The sequence below is a fragment of the Neomonachus schauinslandi genome, chromosome 3 (genome assembly GCF_002201575.2).
Source record: "Neomonachus schauinslandi chromosome 3, ASM220157v2, whole genome shotgun sequence".
In the NCBI taxonomy this organism is placed as follows: Eukaryota; Metazoa; Chordata; class Mammalia; order Carnivora; family Phocidae; genus Neomonachus; species Neomonachus schauinslandi.
The window spans coordinates 44,349,450-44,368,876 of NC_058405.1; positions in this window are offsets into that span (position 1 = coordinate 44,349,450).

Below are 19,427 nucleotides of genomic sequence, written 5' to 3' on the forward strand. Positions count from 1 at the left end.
AAGGAGGATAATACTGAAGAGATAAACAAAGGCCAGCCCTGACACTGCCTTGTAGCTCCAGGATATCTTTTTTTTTTTTCTTTAATCCCCAAAGCAATGGAAATCCACTGATGTGTTCTATGGTGGAGGGAGTGTACACGCTCAGTATGATCCAACTGTGTTTTAAAAACATCTCTCTGCTGCAGTGTGCAGAATGGATTCTGGCAGGTATGAGTAGGTGCAGAGAGAACACTCAGGAGGTTATTTCAATACTTGAGGGATGAAATGACTATCTCAGATTAGAGTGTGGCAGATGAGACAGGCAGAAGCAAATACATTTGAATTATAAATATATAATGATCTAAGGGGCAATATATAGACTGGATGTGGGAGGGAGGAAGCATAAAGCAGCAAGGTTGATTCATAGGTTTCTGGATTTCATTAATGGGTCAAAAGAAGTATCATTAACTGAGAGGATAAGATATAGAACACTGGAGAAGACCTGACTAGAAATCAGGAGGTTAAATGCCTTTAAAACATTGAGGAGGAGACTTCAGGTAGGCAGATAGTCATGGATCTCTAGCTCAAAAGGGAGATCTGGGATGGCAGTATGCATTTGGTAGTCATCTGTGTACAAATGGGAATCTGGAGTCATCTTCTGTGTTTTGTGTTCTAACTGATCATCAATAGGTAGGGGCTATTTTTTCCCATAACTTTGGTTTCTAAGAGACAATTTATGTATCTATTTATCATTTGAGTACTATTTAATGTAACTTTAAAGAGTTACATTAAATATCTTCAAAGAGTTAACCCTCTTCTTCTTCAATTCACTCCAAATTATTAGAGGAACGAGGCTGTAGGCACCTGCAGCACAGAGGATGAAACCTAGGAGCCCAGTGGCCCAGAGCAAGTTTTGGAGCCTATGGGGAGTAAGGCAGCTGTCTAGTGTAAGCACAAGTGGTAGCAGTGGCCCTGAGTCAGATATAGAGCCCAGCATGGTGAAGAGGATATTCACACAGGGTGCAGCTCTGGCATTGAGTGTTGGACCCCAAGAGGGATGAAGAGGACATCTACACATGAGGGGACAGAGTGGCCCTTTGAAGCATATTGGATCTTAAAAGGAATAAGGGCTTCATCACAGGCAAAGTAGAGACAGCCCAGAACAGGGTTTCAAAGCCTAGGTGGAATGAAATGAGTATGCATATGAAGAAAGGCACTTCATGTAATCCACAAAGGCAAATAAAGGGCTCTTTGAAAAGATGGCTAAATTTCAGGGTTAGGACAAAAAGTGTATATGATAAACATGGAACAAATTGTTGTGCTTGAAAATAAGAAAGTGCACAGACAACGATGAGAAGTATCCAAAGGACAAAAAAAAAGACATCATAAAGAACCGATCAAATCAGAGAAATTCTGAATGTCAGACAGAATAATCATAGTAACTGATGATAACTCATTCAATAAATAGGAATCTGACAGTACTTACTGCTAGAAATAATGAATAAACTGAACATGGATTGAGCAATGGACTATTTACATAGCCTAAGTATCTCCCTTCAAAATGGTTTTTATTTATAAGGGAAGAAAAGCCTGACAAAGCCACCTTTATCAAGTGAACAATGTTAACTTTACCAGTAATGAAACAAATCATGTACTATGTGATAGGACACAAAGAGAACATAGCATTACTTCTGTGATATTCCTGCCAAAGATGCATAACCTACTGAAGTGAATCATGAGGAAGCATCAGACAATCCCAAACTGAGGGTCATTATACCAAATAACTGGTGTGAAATCTTCAACTGTATCAATGTCACAAAAATTAAGAAATGATTAAGGAACTGCTCCAGATTGAAAGAGACTAAGACATGACCACTAAATATAACATGTGAACTAGGAACATGCTTTTTTTTTTTTTTTGCTATAAAGGATATTACTGATAGAAGTGTTGAACACTGTGTAAGATCTGACTATCAGATGGTAGTAATATATCATTGTTAATTTCCTGATTTGTTGGTTGTATTATTGGCTATGTAGGAAAATGTCCTTGTTTTTAGGAAATATGTTCCAGCATTTTCAGAATGATAAGGAACCATGTCAACAACTAACTTTCAAATGGCTCAGGAAAATGTTATTTATACAATACATTAACTTTTCTCTATGTTTGAGATAGTGTTTTTTGAAGAGTACCAAATCATCTGAAATTTACATGAAACCAGGTGTGAAAAGTGGTACATTTCTGTTTATTTTAAAAGAACAGAGAGAACACAATCAAACATTAGGTAAATGAAATAAAGAAATACTATCCTTTTCTATCTTTTCAGCCTGCATTTTTTTAAAGATGTATTTATTTATTTTAGAGAGGGGGTAGACATAAGAGAGACATAAGAGAGAGACATTAGAGAGAGACATAAGCAGACTCCATGCTGAGTGTGGAGCCTGAGGCAGGGTTCAATCTCACAATCCTGAGATCACACACAACCTGAGCCAAAACCGAGTTGGAAGCTCAACTGACTGTGCCACCCAGGCAGCCCCCCACTTTTCAAAGATTTTATTCATTTATTTATTTGAGAGAGAGAGAGAGCATGCGAGTGGGGGGAGAGGGAGAGAATCCCAAGAAGACTCCATGCTGAGCGTGGAACTGACTCCAAGATCATGACCTGAGCCGAAATCAAGAGTCCAACACCCAATCTACTGAGCCACCTGAGCACCCTTGGCCTGCCTTTTAATCAACAATGCTTCTGAACTAATTTTTAAAACATACAAAATTTGACACAGGAAGATGATGAAGAATATGACTGGAAAGACACAGATACCCAACCAAAAGCAATTTTAAAAAGTAATGCACATAATTTCTATCCTTGTGGTCTCAAGGGGTTACTGTTCACTAGCATTTCAGGTATTAGTTAAATCTGGCTTCTAATACTGAAAATCAATATTAAGTGTATTACAGAAGTTCTTACCCACAGAACATTATCATTCCTTTTTGAGAGTGTCTTTGAAAGAGATAATCCAAGATTATTAATCTGAGATGCTTTCAAGTTAGAATGAACAACTGAATGAATCACTGGGCTTTAGCAACTTGAAAGCCCTTGATCTTCAATATAACCTCTTAAGAATGTGATGTGCCATCTATTTTTCTTTTACCCAAGGTTTACCATTGGATATCTATTTGCCTAAAAAGATAGGATGAGCATATTTTAAGGTGCTTCTCTCTTCTCATTTACATTTATTACTTGATTTCTTTCATTAACCTTAAGTAAATAATAAATTCAGGAGAGTTAGAATCCTAAGGCCTAAAGACATAATAATGTTTCTGCTGGAATTTAAAGTACTAGCAAAGCAGAACTCAGTCAGTGGAATAAAATGGTGTGGTGAACTAGCTGACTACCTCCAAACATTTTACTTCATTCTATTGCATAGAAGGAATATGTGAAGGGAGGAAAGGTGGAAGGAAGGGCAGCTGAGATAAAATTCTTACATAAAGAAAGCCACTGGGCGCCTGGGTGGCTCAGTCGGTTAAGCGACTGCCTTCGGCTCAGGTCATGATCCCGGAGTCCCGGGATCGAGTCCCGCATCGGGCTCCCTGCTGGGCGGGGAGCCTGCTTCTCCCTCTGACCCTCCTCCCTCTCATGCTCTCTGTCTCTCATTCTCTCTCTCGCAAATAAATAAAATCTTAAAAAAAAAAAAAAAAAAAAAGAAAGCCACTGACACAATTAATAAATGTAAAATAGATGTTAATCATGGCAAAGATTGATGATGATGATGATGATGAAGATGTCAGTAAATCCATCTGTGGCCTTTTGATTTTAAAGTTTGCACTAAAATAACTAGACATATGACCTCTTTCCGAAAATAAATAATAAATAGTAAATGCAGAATATGGACAAGGCAATGTGTAAATGTATTTCCTCAGCCTCATATTCATGTTACCACAATTAATGGTATCATCAATAGTTATCTCCTTTTAGTCAAAACAACTAAATCACTTGAATCGTGGCTTTCATTGCCTCTTCATCCCCCTTACAATTGCCCAGGGCATCCATTTTTCTACATAAACAAATCCACTCAGCTTCCATATGGCATCCTATTTTTTAAGGCTTTTTCTTAAGAGGCACTCCCCAAAAAGGTATGTAAAAGTACATCATTTTCAACTTGAACTTTCTTTATTAATGTCCACCATCTTCAAGAATCTAGGTTTCACCCCCTGCAAATGAAGCCTGACATTTCATGTACTCCTACTGGCTTTAACTCCCAAAAACGATGAAACCTTGAATCTGATTAAGACCTGGAGGTCCACCATGTCCACTAATGTCATTTAAGTCTGTTGTTACCTTCTCCATTGAAGATATGTACCCTTATGATAACACCTGGCTACTCCAACACAGTGTGATTGTGTTAGGACTTCTTGAAATGTCAAAAAACAAAAACCAGAACAGAAAAACCTAAACAAACAAACAAACCAACAATCAAAAACCTTTTTGGCTTTCTACCAAAGAGAGAGGAAAGAAAATACATCTCAAATCTCTCCCTCTCTGTCCCTCTCCCCAGGCTCTCTCTTCTCTCACTTTTATGTTACTGCATCACTGGACTCCCACTAAATGTCTGTCACATACTTCAAATACCAATCAGAGTATTTTAGTGAAATAGCCTTCTCAGGTTGTGCAAATTAATGAAAGAGAGAATATAAAAATAATGGAGAAAATCAACAAAATCAAGTTGGCTCCTTGAAAGATCAACAATATTGATAAACTTTTGGCTGAATTGAACAAGGAAATAAAAGAGAAGATTCAAATGACCAAAATCAGGAATAAAAGATGGGACATCACTATTGGCCTTATAGAAATAAAACAGTTTATAAGGGAATATTATATTACTACTATATGGCAACAAATTAGATAACTTAGATAAAAATGAACAGATTTCTAGAAAAACACAAACTACTGAAACAAACTCAAGAAATAGATTAGGATACCTTTCCCAAATCATTTTATGAGCTCAATATTACCTTGACACCAAAACCAGGCCAAGTCATCGCAAGGAAAGAAAACTACAAACCAACATCCCTTATGAATATAGACACAAAAACATTAAACAAAATAACAGCAGACCTAATCCAGCAGCATATAAATGATTAGATACTATGAACAGGTGAGATTTATCCCAGAAATACAAGAGTGGTTTAATATCTGTCAATCAGTATAAAAATCATATTAATAGTAAAAAGGAACAAAAAACCACATGATCATCTCGATACATGCAATACAGTAATCTGACAAAATCCAACATCCTTTTATGAAAAAAAAAATATTCAACAAACTAGAAGTGGTAGGAAATTTCCTCAATGTGGTAAAAAGTATTTACAAAAACCACATAGCTAATATCATACTTAATGGTGAAAGACTGACTGTTTTCTTCCTGAAATCAGGTAAAAGACAGGGATGTTCCCACTAGCCACTTTTATTAAACACTGTACTGGAAGGTTTAGCCAAGGCAATTAGATAAGAAACACAAATAAAAGGCATCCAGTTGGTAAAAAAAGAACTAAAATTATTTATATTCATAGATGATATACTTTTGTATATAGAAAATCATTTAAAAATCACTAAAACTTGTTAGAACAATAAACAAGCTTAGCACTGCTGCAGGACACAAGATGAATATATAAAAAATTATAAAAAAGAAGATAGCAGGAGGGGAAGTATGAAGGGGGGAAATCGGAGGGGGAGACGAACCATGAGAGACGTTGGACTCTGAAAAACAAACTGAGGTTTCTAGAGAGGAGGGGGGTGGGAGGATGGGTTAGCCTGGTGATGGTATTAAGGAGGGCACGTTCTGCATGGAGCACTGGGTGTTATACGCAAACAATGAATCATGGAGCACTACATCAAAAACTAATGATGTAATGTATGGTGATTAACATAACATAATAAAAAAATTAAATATTTAAAATATATATATATAAAATTATATTGCTATACATTAGCAATGAACAATTTGAAAATGAAATTAAGAATATAATTTTATTGGGCGCCTGGGTGGCTCAGTTGGTTAAGCGACTGCCTTCGGCTCAGGTCATGATCCTGAAGTCCCTGGATCGAGTCCCGCATCGGGCTCCCTGCTCAGCAGGGAGTCTGCTTCTCCCTCTGACCCTCCCCCCTCTCATGTGCTCTCTCTCATTCTCTCTCTCTCAAATAAATAAATAAAATCTTTTTAAAAAATAAATAAAAAATAAAAAAGAATATAATTTTATTTACAATAAGCATCAAAAGTAACAAAATATTTAGGAATAAATTTAACAAAGCGCAAGGCTTGAATGCTAAAAGCTACATTGTTGAGAGAAATCAAAGATGTTCTAAATAAACTTATCTCCCATGGTCATGGATCAGAAGACTTAATATTGTTAAAATGACAATACTTTCCAAACTGATCTAAAGATTCAACACCATGTCTATCAAAATCTCAGCTATCTATTTTTTTCAGAAATGACAAGCTGATCCTAAAATTCATATGAACATTCAAGAGACCCAGAATAGCCTGAATAATCTTGAAAAAAAAAAAAAAAAAACAAAGTTGGAGTACTCACAATTCTTGGTTTCAAAACCTGCAAAGCCACAGTGATTAAGACAGTCATATAGTAATGGAATAAAATAGACATATAAATCAATGGAAAAGAATTGAGGGCCCAGAAATTAACACCTACATTTATGGTCAATTGACCTTTGCCAAGATTGCCAAGACGATTAAATTAAGAATGACGTCTTTTCAACAAATGGTGCTGAGATAACTGGATATCTGCATGCAAAAAATGAAGTTGGACCTCTTCCGTATACCATACCAAGAAACAAAATAAAACAAAATGTATAACAGACCTAATGTAAGAGCTAAACTATCAAACTCTTAGAAGAAAACAAAGGAGTCAGTTTTTATGACTTGGGATTAGACAATGGTTTCTTAGATATGACACCTAAAGTATAAGCAACAAAGGAAAAAATACATAAACTGGACTACCGCAAAATTAAAAACTTTTGTGCTGCAAATTATACCATTAAGAAAAAAAAGAAAATAAACAGGCAACCTGCAGGATAAGAGAAAGTATTTGCAGATCATATATCTGAGAAGAAACTGGTATTCAGAATAAAGAACTTTTACAACTAAATAATGAGCCCACTTTTTAAAAATGAGCCAGGGACCTCCATAGATATTGCTCCAAAGAAGATATACAAAGGGTAAATAAGCACATGAAAAGATGCTCATCAGCATTAGTTATTACAGAAATGCAAACGAAAGCTATCAGTAAGATAGCACTTCACACCCACTGGGATAGCTATAATCTAAAAGATAGACCACAACAAGTAGGTGAAGAAATTGAATCCTCACACACTGCTGGTGGGAGTGCAAAATGGTACAGTAGCTTTGGAAAACAGTTTGGCAGTTTTTCAAAAGGTTAAGTATATAGTTTAATCATATGACCTTGGCAACCCACCAAGTTAAATAAAAACATATATCCAGGGACTCCTGGGTGGCTCAGTCGGTTAAGCGTCTGCTTTTGGCTCAGGTCATGATTTTAGGGTCCTGGGATCAAGCCCCACATAGCACTGGGCTCCCTACTCAGCGGGGAGCCTGCTTCTCCCTCTCCCTTTGCCCCTCGCCCTGGTTGCACTCTCTCACTCTGCTCTCTCCCCCAAATAAATAAATGAAAAAAAAAATCCACACAAAATTTGTATTTGAATATTAGAGCATTATTCATAATAAGCAAGATGTGAAAAAAACCCAAATGTCTATCAGTTGATGAATGGATGAACAAACTGTGTTATATCCATACAAAGGAACATTATTCAGCAATAAAAAGAATCAATTACTGATACATGTATAGATAAGCCTTGAAAATATTATGCTAAGCAAATGATGCCAATCACAAAAAAATCACCTACTGTATGATTCCATCTATATGAACCGTCCAGATTAGGCAAATTCATAGAGACAAAAAGTAGATGTAGTGCCTAGGGCTGGGGCAGGTATGGGGAGTGACTGTAATGGGCACAGGGTAATAGGGTGATGAAAATGTTCTAAATTTAGATTTTGATGGTGGTTGCACGACTCTTAATATACTAAAACTATTGAATTGTATACTTTAAGTGGGTGAATTTTATGACATATCTAAATAGTGATGTTAAAAATGTTCCTATTTTATAATTTCCATAACATTTAAATGCTCATTCCTCTTAAGCCTAAAAGAGATCACCCTTCAAAACAATTTTTAAAATTTATTTTGGTGTGAGAAAAATTTAAAGGTAATATTCTGGCATATTCAGTTTGCAAAGTGTAACAACTTCAGATTATGTATTTTTCTTCAAACATCTTTATGTCTGATGAATTTTTCAGTTTTTGCTAGTTCAGTAGGAGGGATTTGGCAATGCAAATATATCATTGGTGAGAGTTATGGAAATGACTACTTTGAAATATACCAAAAAACACATACTTTTTCAAGATACTATTCAGAATCAAATTCAAAATTTTCATGCATAAATATCTTCCTGATAGCTTCCATACACAACTACTTCTTTTTTGTTCAGACCAGCAAATATGAACCAAGTGATTTGTCTACATTTTAAAATTATAGGATAAATTTTTTTATAAAAAAGCAAGTTTTTGACAACATATAATGAAAGCTCTATTTATATCCCATAATTAATGTAGTTATGACAGTCTTGTAGCTCCAATAAAGCATGTGGATACAAGAGTATTTTTTCCCTTTACTTAACTGCTAATCATTTAAGCAAGTAAAATAAATGAGAAAATTAAGATTGAAGAAGAGGTTTTACGATAAAAGTGTCAAGTTAGAAAGCTTGATTCCTTATTCACAGAAATGACTACAAGTTAGGATGCAAATGAAAATTACTTTGTGCATCTTTTGAAAACACTTAAAATTACATGGCCAAACATAAAAGAAAAATGATGGATGAAGGAATGTGTGACAAGGAAGGGAACAGTAAAGGTACTAGAGATTGATAAAGAAACATAATTGGAAGATTAAATTGTGCAGAAAAAGGACCGTAAGCTTTAAGGATGGATTTCATACAATTTAGAAGTATGCTGATCAGATTTCTCAGCAGAACACCCACAGTCCTCTATGGCTTGATCCTTCCTCACCTCTTCAACTTTATCTCCTTCTTCCTCTATCCTAAAAGCAACAAGGATCTTAACAACAATGTGGACCACAACAACTGCTTGCAATTAGAGGGTATTTTCCATGTGCCAGAAACTGGCAAGACTCTTATAAAAGGCCATATTTTATTCAATCCTTATAAAGAAGAAGAAGAAAAAAACTCTGAGGTGAACACTATTATTCTCATTTTTCAAATGAGTTAAAAACTCAGGTGTTGAAAGGTTAAGTGGCTTGATCTAAGTTATATAGGTAGTAAAAGTCAGAGCTAAGTTCAAGTCCAGCTTTTCTTACACCAAAGTCTGTGGCTTCTGGGACTCTCCGGGGATGTGGAACTATTTACAGTTCCCTGAACAAGCCCCATTATTTCATTCCTTGAACAAACTTTCATTCTGCCTGTAACATTCCTTCTTATTGTTCCCCTGGTAGACTCTAAGACTTTCATCCTGCAAGACCAAATCTCATGTGTGTTCTCCTCTGTTAAGCTTTTCCTTACACAACCAAGGAGAATTGATGACACTCTCCTTTTTACTCCCCTTGGTCCTCGTCCAAATTGCTAATCTGCCTTTACCCCACTGTAGTGCAATCATTTATACACATATCTGACTGGAACACAACAAGCTTACAACATATGCAGTCAAAAGAAAGAAGGGGTGAACAAATGAACACCTTGCAACCATAAAATATCATGCTACTGTGACTGGAAACATGACATTACCAGAGCACTCAATAAAAATTTGCTAATTTTAATTTACCTATAAGGTTTTAGGCCAGACAATAATTAATTCACAAAAGTAATCACAGAAAAGGTTCACAGAGAGATAAATTTACGTTAGTAGGGAGTTAACCTATTAGCACAATTTTCTGTGTCTGTGTTTTTTTTTTTTTTAAGATTTTTATTTATTTGACAGAGAGAGCACAAGCAGAGGGAGAGAGAGGGAGAAGCAGGCTCCCTGCTGAGCAAGGAGCCCGATGTGGGACTCAATCCCAGGACCCCGGGATCATGACCCGGGCCAAAGGCAGCCACTTAACCAACTGAGCCACCCAGGCGTCCCTGTGTCTGTGTTTTATTACAAATATTCCCTCTGTCACATTTTCTGACCTCTTCTCTCCTCTTAACTTATAGTTGTCTAAATTGACTAATTATTGACTAAGAACCACAGATTAAAGATAAGGACATTTTAAAATGTAGGAAATAAAATATAACAACCTGTTATACATTTGTGCATAGTAAAATAGTAGTTTTTAGTTTGAGACTGACCTTTGCCCACTTGAGATTAATACTTGTGTGAGCTTGACTAGAAAAATGCATGAGCTGGCCTAAAAGGGGCCTTCTTGGGAAAAAAAATCCTAAGGAAAGAAAGGGGTCAGACTTGGATACATGATAGTTTCTCCAATTACAATATTCAATATTCAGAAAAGAGGGTCAATTATGATAATAGAACACTAGCACTCAGATTGATCCCAAGAGACCCCCTGTTGTCTTATATGTGAAAGCTAGAAGGACTGAGGGTGGTATTATTTCTTTCCTTCCACATGCTTGTGTTTAGTTTGCTTTTTTTCCCTAGTTTCTTATGTGGAAGGTAAGGTTGTTAGTTTTTGAGATCTTTTTTAAAGAATTTATTTATTTATTTATTTGAGATAAAGAGAGAGAGAGAGAGCACAAGCTCAAGCGGGGGGTGGGAAGGGGCAGAAGGAGAGGGAGAAGCAGGCTCTCCACTGAGCAGTGAACCCAACTTAGGGCTTGATCCCAGGACTCTGGGATTATGACCTGAGTTGAAGGCAGACGCTTAACCAATTGAGCCACCCAGGCACCCTGTAAGATCTTTTTTTAACATAGGTATTTATAGCAATAAATTTTACTCTGAGCACTGTTTCCCTCAATCCCATAAATTATGATATATTGCCTCTTTGTTTTAACAATATTTGTTCTTCCAATCCATAAGCATGGAATGCTTTTCCATATCTTTGTGTCTTCCTCAATTTCTTTCATGAGTATTCTATAGTTTTCTGAGTACAGATCCTTTGCCTCTTTGGTTAGATTTATTCCTAGGTATCTTATGGTTTTGGGTGCAATTGTAAATGGGATCGACTCCTTAATTTCTCTTTCTTCTGTCTTGTTGGTATATAGAAATTTAACTGATTTCTGTGCATTGATTTTATATCCTACCACTTTACTGAATTCCTGTATGAGTTATAGGAATTTTGGGGTGGAGTCTTTTGGGTTTTCGACATAGAATATCATGTCATCTGCAAAGAGTGAGAGTTTGACTTCTTCTTTGCCCATTCGGATGCCTTTTATTTCTTTTGACATCTGATTGCTGATGTTGAACAACAACGGTGAGAGTGGATATCCCTGCCATGTTCCTGACCTTAGGGGGAAAATTCTCAGTTTTTCCCCATTGAGAATAATATTTGCTGTGGGCTTTTCATAGATGGCTTTTATGATATTGAGGTATATACCCTCTATCCCTACACTCTGAAGAGTTTTAATCAAGAAAGGATGCTGTACTTTGTCAAATGCTTTTTCTGCATCTATTGAGAGGATCATATGGTTCTTGTTCTTTCTTTTATTTATGTAGTATATCACATTGATTGATTTGTGGATGTTGAGCCAGCCTTGCAGCCCAGGTATAAATCCCACTTGGTCGTGGTGAATAATCCTTTTAATGTACTATTGAATCCTATTGGCTAGTATTTTGGTGAGAAATTTTGCACCCATGTTCATCAGGGATATTGGTCTGTAATTCTCTTTTTTTGGTGGGGTCTTTGTTTGGTTTTGGGATCAAGGTAATGCTGGCCTCATAAAAGGAGTATAGAAGTTTTCCTTCCATTTCGATTTTTTCAAACAGCTTCAGAAGAATAGGTGGGGGGACGGGGTGGCTGGGTGATGGACATTGGGAGGGTATGAGTTGTGGTGGGCGCTGGGTGTTGTGTAAGACTGATGAATCACAGACCTGTACCCCTGAAACAAATAATACATTATATGTTAATTAAAAAAACATTAATGAGGCTTTTTCTATGGCCTGAGTTGGCAATAGTCAATTGAGAACTTACCTAAATGAAAATCAAGTTTAAAAAAAAAGATTCTGCTTCAAAATTTAAAGCAAATCACAATATTATTTATAACATTGTAAAGTACTATTGTTGCCTTTGATAATCTTGAATGCATTTATACTTTAAATAGAAATTATGACTGTTGAATCACAGACCTGTACCTCTGAAACAAATAATACATTATATGTTAAAAAAAAAAAAAAAGAAGATAGTAGGAAGGGTAAAATGAAGGGGGGGAAATTGGAGGGGGAGACGAACCATGAGAGACTATGGACTCTGAGAAACAAAGTGAGGGTTCTAGAGGAGAGGGGGTGGGGGGATGGGTTAGCCTGGTGATGGGTATTAAAGAGGGTATGTATTGAATGGAGCACTGGGTGTTATATGCAAACAATAAATCATGGAACACTACATCAAAAACTAATGATGTGGGGTGCCTGGGTGGCTCAGTCATTAACGTCTGCCTTCAGCTCAGGTCATGATCCCAGGGTCCTGGGATCTAGCGCTGCATCGGGCTCCCTGCTCCGCGGGAAGCCTGCTTCTCCCTCTCCCACTCCCCCTGCTTGTGTTCCGTCTCTCGCTGTGTCTCTCTGTCAAATAAATAAATAAAATCTTTAAAAAAAAACTAATGATGTAATGTATGGGTGATTAACATAATAAAATTTAAAAAAAGAAATTATGACTTAAATCTATAAATACCTAACCTTTCTAAGTCTTATGTCCATATAGATCATCCTGTTCTTAATAATTAAGGTTGCCTATATTTTCCCTGAAATACTCTCACTTCATCCAGAGCAGGCAGTAAACAATCTAGTCATTGTTTTTAAAAGTAATAAGGGATTTCCTTCCAATTTCCTCCAGATGACATTAAAATTTTTCAAAGATTAATAGTAGGACCCCCTGGGGACTTCCTGCAGAGCTCAAGTCAGCCTTCCAGAAGCCTTGGCAGTGAGGAAGTGAGGGGCATACCCTACCTGAAGGAAGAAGGTCCCACAGATTCCAGTGCTGGCTTGAACTTTTAAATGTTACTTGCAAGCCCCTTATATGTGTAGTTTGTACACAGCTGTACAGCTGACACAAATGTACTTAAGGTTAAGTATAGCCAAAGCTATAGAAAAAAAGATTAATAGCAAGGAAAATGTGAGAACAGTATTAAATGCTCTATGATCTAGTGATAGGCTAAAACTAGCTACAACCATATGTGTAGCTCCCTCTACCTATAACCTTCTCCCTTACCCCCATAGATAGCAGTGCTTTGCTTAGTGTTGAATGTATATCCAGTGCCTGTTACTTTGACTTTTTTCACAAAGTCCGTATCATGCTGAAACCAAGAGTGGGATATCTAGAATAGTTTTTTCACTTAAAAAAAGGGGAACTCTCTCATGTTGGACACTTCCCATCAGGAACCATTCAAGAATTTGGAACTCTAGTCAAATGCCACAATTTGAAACAAACTATAACAATGTTTAAGCTTTGCCCAAAGAGAAGGAAAAAGACCACAGTCATAAGCAACAGGTGACTAACAGAAGTCAGGAGGATAAAAAATAGCTGTAATAAAGAACAATCAAAAAGCAAGATGGTGTCTGTTTTAGAACAGAAAGACTAGCAACAACTACACAAGCACAAATTCAGTAACTTTTGTAGAAAAGATAAGGAGTACAGGGGACAGAATTCATACAAAGCAAGCTCTGCTTCATGAGACATTTTATTCTAGCATATGTTATTAGTTTTTATTAATACATTATTTTATGTACAGTGTTAGCAATTATAAAATATATTCTAGGTCATGTATTTCCGAACTTATTGTAGCTTGTTGATTGTTCATATACTATACTTCTATTTGATTATTACTAAGATATTTCATTCTTTTTTTCCCTTTCTAACCATTTCTCTCCCTTCTAAAAATCCTTTGACTATCTTTGTGCTCAATTATGGTGTTAAAATCTACTTCATCTTTCTTCTCAATTTACTTGTGTATTCTTCACTGATTCTCCAAATTCTTATACCTGATTCAGCAATTTTTATACTTCATACTATTATCAAAATTTTGCTAGATAAGGAAAATCTCAAAAACATATTCTTTAAGGAAATAAATACTTAAAAGCATACATTTTGTTTATAAATGCTTTTATCTTCCATATTAACATTAAAAGAGATGTCACATATGTAACATGACAGGATACTGATATACCAATCATAGTTTCAAAAAGGTTTATGAATATTCAAAAATGTATACAAGTGTTATAACAACTATCCATTAGTTTTGTCAACATTTATTGTTTTTTAAAAAAGCATGGTGTTTACCTACTCATTATAGTCTTCTATGATCACTGGCTAAAGTACTGACATAAATATATACTCAGCTAAACTTCAAAGAGAAAGATAAGAATTCTGTGCTTTAATGGGGAGATGAAGGTTGGATTACAAGTAAAACCTTAAAGCAAATACATGGGACTAGAAACAATTTTGCTGATAAAGACAGCGACAGAAGGGCAATATGGTAAGTTTAGGGTATGATATTATGCAAGCGTAAGAGAAGAGTTTTTAAAAGCAGACAACCAGTGTAATTAGTATTTAAAGTCATTATACAGTTGTTATTTTGTCACTGAAGATTTTTCTAGAGGGGAGATATAGGCACTTAGAAGAATAAATGCAAGGGTTTTTACTGCTACTTATCAAAAAGATAAATCCTGTAAGACAGGAACTGGGTTAACCACAATGCTTTCCCAGGCAAATTCTGAAAGGAGTGAAGGGTGGATTTGGCTACTTTGTAGTATGTATTACTACCTGATTTGGCTACTTTGTAGTGTGTATTTCAATCTTAGCTGCTTATTGGAATCATGGGACACATGATTTCGGCCTCCACAGATTCTGATACAACTGGCCTGGAGCAAAGACTGGGAATGTTTCAAGTTCCCCTATTCATTTTCATGCAGCCATGGTTGAGAACCACTGCTTTTTTGGAAAGGAAAGACAGAGAAACACACACATTTCTCTCTGTCTGTCTGTCTGTCTGTCTCTCTCTCTCTCTCACACACACACACACACACACAGACATATCGTTTTCTCAAAGCCTCTTATCCCTCTCTGGCAATGAATATACCAAAGTCCTTTTTATTTCTGCTCTAGGAAAGATTATCTGAGGTTCTCTTCACTCTGATAGACTTGGAAAAATCAAGTGGGAAAGCAAGGGAAAGTATGAGACAGAAAAACAAAGGGAAAGAGAGACAAATTGTCACTGTCTTGCTGTGTATATTTGTGTGTATTCTATTATTTTCAACTTCTGTGGTTTAGCCGGATAAGAATCAGAATACTAAAAGGCTCCACAAGCTATGAGTATGTTGTGTTTGATTTCTCTTAAATATTTACACATTTCTTCCTCAAATGTGATCTTATAAAGTTTACATATCCTTCTTTTCCTGTCACTAATTTACATTTTGTCAACTTGTATACCTTTTCAAAATCCAAAATGTTCTCAGCCATGTACTTTTCAAAACTACTTTGGGCTACCTGTTGTGAGTTTAACTACTTTGCCCCAAACACTTTATCAATAAATAGCACATTCTCTCCTTCAGGTCTTTAACATGCAAAGTGGAGAAAAAAAGTTTCTTCTGCCTTGCGATTCTCAGCTATCGAATCCTCTCACTTTAACTAAATATTTAATTCTACCTTCTAGTCTCATATTTTTAGTACAGCAATCATAAGGGCCACCCATTAGAACTCGCTTCCTATAACTGAATGTTTCAATTTAGGTATTTCTAATCTCTAAATTTTCAAGGAAAGAAACAGTTGTACTAGAAAAGAATTCATCAGTATTGAAGGATATCAGTTCAGCCAGCAGACTCCATGGAGCTTTGAAATTACAGGAGCCAGTTCATGACTATTTTCTTACCTCTTAAATGTGTTTTCTTCAAATGTTGACTATGATCTCTTTTCTCTGATTTCATGCTGACTGTCCCTAAATTACAAGTGGCTGGGTCTTTCCCCAGAGTATCCTTTGATTAGCGATTACACTTGTGTTTTTTCTCAATTGTCAAAATTAATTTGTTGACTGGAGTTTTCCCAAAAAATACTTCAATGACTCCCAATTACAGGTCCTGCAGTTGATAATAGTTGTTTTTAAAGATACAAGGTATAAATATTTGTGGATCTTTAACCACTTTCTTCCAACCTTCAAATCTCAGTTTTCAAATCACCTTTTTTTTAAAGATTTTACTTATTTGAGAGAGAAACAGCATGAGAGGGGAGAGGGTCAGAGGGAGAAGGAGGCTCTCCGCCGAGCTGGGAGCCCGATGTGGGACTCAATCCCAGGACTCTGGGATCATGACCTGAGCGAAAGGCAGTCGCCCAACCAACTGAGCCACCCAGGTGCCCCCAAATCACTTTTATACCCAATCTCTGTTGAAAGTAGTTAGTGAAAAGTTTAAGGAATCAGGCATCAGGCAATCTCATATTTGAATACTGAATCTTGCCCCCTAAATAGCTATCATATCTTTGGAAAGTTGCACAACTTCTTCAAAAGTTGTGGTAACTTCTTCAATCTTACTTTACAGTCACTGATAAAATCTTAAGGAAAATACACAGGTTAAAGCATTTTGTAAGCTACGAAATGCTATATAAATAGTATGTATTTTATTATTAACTTTGTCATTGGGATGGATCTTTCCTTCAAGATTAACAGGTATCTATAACATTCTACAATTTGAGAATTGTTTTTGAAAAACTGCTCCGACCCTACCGCCCCTTCAAAAGCAACTTTTCCTCATTAACTTGAACTCATGGTCAAAATCCCACCATCAGAGGCCATTACCTGACTAAAATATGTTTATCTCTAGAGTGATGACATATATTTAGTGATAGTGCTGTCTTGAGGTTAAATACATGGATACAGGGCCAATAATGCCTGGATTCAAATCCCAGCTCTATCATTTATTAGCTTTATGGCCTTGGGCAAATTTGTTAACTCCCTGCACCTTAATTTCTTTAGGTCCAAAATGGGAATAATTACTGTATGTACCTCATAGGGTTGCTATAATGATTAAATGAATTAATGCACATTAAGTGTTTAGAACAGAGCCTGGCACATAGCAGAAATTAAATGTTATAACTAACTTCGTTATTGCTGTTAGTTCACCCATCTTCCTTACATTAGCTGTTGCTTTTCTCCTAACTGCTGCCCACATAATGTATCCTGTTCTCCCACTATTATTATTTTCAAATGTCATTATTTCCGGGAGACCTTCCCTGACTTTTCACCCCCTCCCACCTCCCCTGGAGTAAATACAAGAAACAAGTAGAATGAAAGAGGAGAGATGGATGGGCACCGAAGAAGATTTTCTTTTTCATAATTTTACTTAAAAATTGCCCTACCGATGGGAAATATAAAATGCCTGAGAAAAGCACAGTACATCTCCTTCCTTTGCCTACTCCCAACCCAATGTGATACCAAGAACAGGGAATAAAGGATTATTTTCATCTATGAACTTACTCTCTGCTGCCAGTGGGTTGTATCAAAGCAAAAACTTCAGTGGACAAAATTAATCAGATAAGGAGGATTTTATTCAAGGTGCTGTGGATTGAATTGTGTCTTCTCCCAAATTTATATGTTGAAACTCTAATCACCAATGCGATGGTATATAGAGATGAGTTCTTTGGGAGGCAATTAGGTTTAAATGAGGTTGTGAGAGTGGGACATGAATGATATTAGTACCCTTAAAAGAAGAAATATCAGAGAGCTTACTTGACCTCTCCCCTCCACCCACCCTCCCTGGCCATGAAAGACACTGAGAAGGCAACCATCTGCAAGCCAGGACGAGACCTTTCATGCAAACCTGACCATGCTAACACCCCATTCTTAGACTTCCCAATCTCTATACCATGAAAAATAAAGTTCTACTGTGTAAGCCACTCCGTCTCTGATATTTTGTTATGGTGACATAAGCTGAATAAGAGACATGGCTACTGCAATAAGAGAAAAGAGGCCAGAACTCAGACTAAGTTTAACTCCACTAACACATAAGATGAGAAGGATCTTAAGCGCTAGAGTAGCTAGTGGAAAAGTAGCAGGAAGTTCCCGGGGTGGGGTGGGAGGGGTGTTCATTAAAGGGATATGTTGATCACATCGAGTTATTCCTGAGTTTGCAAACAGTTTTCTCTGTGATTTGGTCATCTGTGTTTTCTAATTGGCTCCCACAGAAGTTAGACTGGGAGACAGGGGCACTTATCTTCCTTGACGAGTACACTTCAAAGGGGTGGTTCCCAGGTCCTGGAGAAAGACATTGCTAGGTTGTAAAATTAGCCTGAGCCTTTTAAGATTTGCATATACCTAAAATGGCCAGAGAAAGATTTTACCATCCCAAGCTTTCTAAAGTAAATACTCTAAGAAAAAGGAGGTCAGGGGCCTGTCAAAGTTCAGTCAAGCTGAGGGTAATGTTACAGTATTCTTGGTCAGTTGCTATTATCATCCCTCAGCCATCTATCTGCCCCTTTAACTGACTACACAGAAATGAACATATTGGCCCTATCAAATCTGCTGTGTCATCCTAATTTTTATTTTAAAGATTTTACTTATTTATTTGAGAGAGAGAGAGAGATCACGAGCAGGGGGACTGGCAGAGGGAGAGGGAGAAGCAGACTCCCTGCTGAGCAGGGAGCTCAATGACCCTGAGATCATGACCTGAGCCAAACAGACACTTAACTAACTGAGCCACCCAGGTGCCCCTGTGCCATCCTAATTTTATTCCCTACCTCAACTTGTCTTATCATATTGGGATTTCACAATTTTAGTTCTATTCTAATTTTGATTCCAGAGCTTTCCTGCAGAGAGAAGTTCCCAAGGATAGCAATTAACTGAAATGTAAGATCACTGACTTACAACAGTAATATGAAAATAATAATATAACATAATATGCCTGTGTTTGCATGGTTGTGTGTAGGTATTTGTGTGTAATAAACAATTTACCGTTGGAAAGAAAAATATGTTCATAAACAGAAATTAACAGTTTTTTGACAGTTTGTACTACTGATATCTTGTTAACATTTATTATATCAAGTAAGGAAAGATTCCTTATTTCATGAAGGATCAAATTTTTTATTTTTATAATTTTTATAATTTTTATTAAACAGATAAGTCTGCGGCTCTGATTCTCATTTGAGAAATTCTTTTTATTTTACGTTCAAATCAAGAACACTAGTGCCTTTGTTCATATGTATCAGCTTTTTCAAATAA